This window comes from Choloepus didactylus, chromosome 6 (assembly GCF_015220235.1).
Source record: "Choloepus didactylus isolate mChoDid1 chromosome 6, mChoDid1.pri, whole genome shotgun sequence".
In the NCBI taxonomy this organism is placed as follows: Eukaryota; Metazoa; Chordata; class Mammalia; order Pilosa; family Megalonychidae; genus Choloepus; species Choloepus didactylus.
Window position 1 is genome coordinate 37,424,808 of NC_051312.1, and position 3,712 is coordinate 37,428,519.

The 3,712-nt window shown below is 35.6% G+C and overlaps 1 pseudogene; it reads left to right on the plus strand.

The window, feature by feature from the left end:
- Positions 1-593: 593 nt before the first annotated feature.
- On the plus strand, positions 594-1,290 carry LOC119536905 (annotated as a pseudogene).
- The last annotated feature ends 2,422 nt before the right edge of the window (positions 1,291-3,712 follow it).

Consider the following 3,712-nt stretch of genomic DNA (forward strand, 5'->3'; position numbering starts at 1 on the left):
TAGCTAGAGAGAGAGGGCCACATCATTTCAGAGCATTTTTAACAATAGGATTAAATGCCTTTACAGATGAGGTCATTTGCTTGCTATCTGTGCTCCCTCCATTCTATAACACCATCTTGCTCATACATATACATATCACTGATAATGGAAATTGTTTGGTGCTTTGGAATCCCAGAGATGTGCAAAGGAAGGCCAGAGATTTTATATGCTCAAAAGGAGACATTCATATTTATATCTATTATTTTTCATAATTGCTCATCTATATGTGGCTTATAATGGAAGTAGATTGGGATAGTTTGGAAAGAAAGGACTATAAATTTGTTCATCTTAAAGAATAGCTTGCTTCTCAACCCTCAGCCTTCTGCTGGGTTACAGCAGTCAGCTTATAAACCCCAGGTAGTAATCTACAGTCTGTCTATCCTTTCAACCCTCACACCAAGTCAAGCATCCCAGAATCTCTGCTGTAGCCACAAAAAATAGTAGGAAAAACCCCAGTAAAATCACACTCATGAATAGCCAGAGCCAGATTCCATTCTGCAATGGCCCAGCCAGTCCAGTGCTCTACTCACTCACTTGCCCACCTCGCTGCCACCATGAGAGTAGAGGGCAACATCGGCCTGGAGATGTTCTACAGCCCAGGCAAGGACTGGAGGCTGTGGGCCCTGCAACCCTTCCAGGTGGGGGAATTGCTGTTCTCCTGCCTGGCCTATGCCTGTGTGCTCACGGTCAATGAGTTGGGAAACCATTGCAAGTACTGCTTTATCAGGAAAGAAAGATTGTCCAAATGTGGAAGATGCAGGCAGGCATTTACTTCCATGTGGAGTGTCAGAAACAAGATTGGTCCATACACAAGCTGGAATGTTCTTTCATCATTGTTTCTGGGGAAAACTTTAATCCCTCAGAGACTTTAAAGCTAACAGCAAGGATCCTGGCCAAATAGAAAATCCACCCAGAGAGATTACCTTCAGAGAAACTGTTAGCTGTGAAGGAGATTGAATCCTATCTGGTTAAGTTAGAAAATAAGAAGAAGGAATCGATCCAGAGTGACATTGCTGCTCTCCATCACTTTTACTCCAAGTGCCCAGAATTCCACCACAATGATGGCCTAGTAGTACTTTTTGCACAAATTAACTGTAATGGCTTCATGACTGATGATGAAGAACATTCTCATTTGGGATCAGGAATATTTCCAGATGCTGCATTCATGATTCACAATTTTGCCCCAGCGTGATTATAACCTACAAGGGGACCCTGACAGAACTAAGAGTGGGACAAAAAGTAAATGTATAATGGGGATGGGGTGGAGCTGGTGGTGGAAGACATGGGATGATTTGGATGTTCTTTTTTACTTTTTTTTTTTTTTTTGGATTAATGAAAAGTTCAAAAATTGTGACGATGAATGCACAACTATATGATGATACTGTGAACAAGTGATTGTAAACTTTGAATGATTGTATGGCACATGAGTATATCTCAATACAATTGCTTTAAAAAATAGTGGCTATAAAGTGAAAGGATGGAACCAATAGAGAGCTGGGATGGCTATACTAAATCAGGTAAAATAGACTTTAAGTGAAAAAATTATTGCAAGGGACAAAGAAGGAGATTCTAAATTGATAAATGTATCAATTCACCAAGAAGATATAGCAATTACACACATATAAGCAACTAACAACAGAGTCCCAAAATATATAAAGCAAACATTGACAGGATTGGAGGGAGAAATAGATCGTTCCATATTAATAGCAGAAGACTTTAATACACCAATCTCAATAATGGATAGAACATCTATGCAGAATATTAGTAAGAAAATAGAGGACTTGAACAATACTATAAACCAACAAGGCCAAACAGTTGTATAGAATGCTTGAAACAACAACAGCAGAATATCTGTTATTCTCAAGTGCATTATGGAGCATTCCCCAGGATAGACCATATGTTATGTCTCAAAACAAGTCTCAGTAAATACAAAAAGAATGAAAGCATGCAAAATATGGCAAAAATGGAATGGAACTAGAAATAAATAAGAGAAGGAAAAAACTGGAAAATTCCCAAATATGTGGAAATTTAAAAATGTATTCAAACCAATGGGTCAAAGAAGAAATCATAAGAGAAATTAGAAAATGCCTTGAGACAAATGAAAATACAACACAATTTAATGAAACTCATGGGATGTAGCAAAGGTAGTACTCAGGGAGGAATTTATAACTTTAAACGAGTACATTTAAAAAAAAAAAAAAAAAATCTGTGACCTAACCTCACAGCTGGAGGATCTAGGAAAAGAAAAGCAAACTAAACCCAAATGAGCAGAAGGAAGTAAATAATAGAATTTAGAGCAGAAATAAAATGGAATAGGGAATAGAAAAGCAATTGAGAAAATCAATGAAACCAAAAGTTGCTTCTTTGAAAAGATCAATTAAATGGACAATCCTTCAGCTAGCCTGACTAAGAAAAAAAGAGAAAGAATGCAAATGATTAAAATCAGAAACAAAAGTGAGGACATTACACTGATGTTACAGAAATAGAAAGGATTATAAGAAAGTACTGTGAACAATTATATGCCAACAAATTAGATAACCTTGATGAAATGGCCAAATTCCTAGAAACACACAAATTACTTGAACTGACTAAAAAGAAGTAAATAAAATCTCAATAAGCCAATAACAAGTCAAGAGATTGAGATTGAATCAGTAATCAAAAACCTCCCAGCAAAGAAAAGTCCAGGGTCAGATAGCTTCACTGGTGAATTTTACTAAATATTCAAAGAAATATTAACACCAATCTGTTTCAAACTCTTAAAAAATAATTGAAAATGATGAAACACTTCCTAACATTCTATAAGGCCAGCAATACTCTAATACCAAAGTCAGATAAAGACATCACAAGACATCACAGACTGATATCCCATCTTTCCCCCTATGATCAGAAACATGACAGGTGTTTGCTTTCACCACTGCCATTCAACATTTTACTGGATATTCTAGCCAAAGCAATTTGGCAACAGAAAGAAATAAAAGGCATCTGAATTGGAAAGGAAACATAAAACTATCTCTGTTTGCAGATGATGTGATACCAGAAATAGAAAATCCCATAAAATTCACAAGAAAGCTACTAGAGTTAATAAATGAATTCAGCAAAGTTTTGGTAAAAGAAAACATGCAAAAATCAGTTGTGTTTCTATACAACAGCAATGAACAATCTGAGAAGGAAATTAAGAAAAAATTCCATTTATAATAGCATCTACAATAATAAAATATCTAAAAGTAAATTTAACCAGGAATGTGAAAGAATTGTTCAGTGAAAATTACTAAATTTTCTGAAATAAATTAAAGAAGACCTAAATAAATGGCAAGATTTCCTATGTTCATGGATTGGGAAGCTAAGTATTATTAAGATGTCAATACTACCTAAAGTGATATACAGATTCAACGCAATCTCTATGAAAAGTCCAGCAGCCTTTTTGCAGAAATGGAAAAGCCAATCATTAAATTCATATATGGAAAGTTACCTGGAATCACCATAACCGTCTTGAAAAATAAGAATAAAGTTGGAGTTCTTACACTTCCTGATTTAAAAACTTGCTGCAAAGCTACAATAGTCAAAACAATGTGTTACTTGAATATGGACAGGCATAAAGACCAACAGAATAGAATTGAGAGTTATAAATAATCCCACACAACCATAGTCAAGTGATTTTGGGCATGAGTGCCAA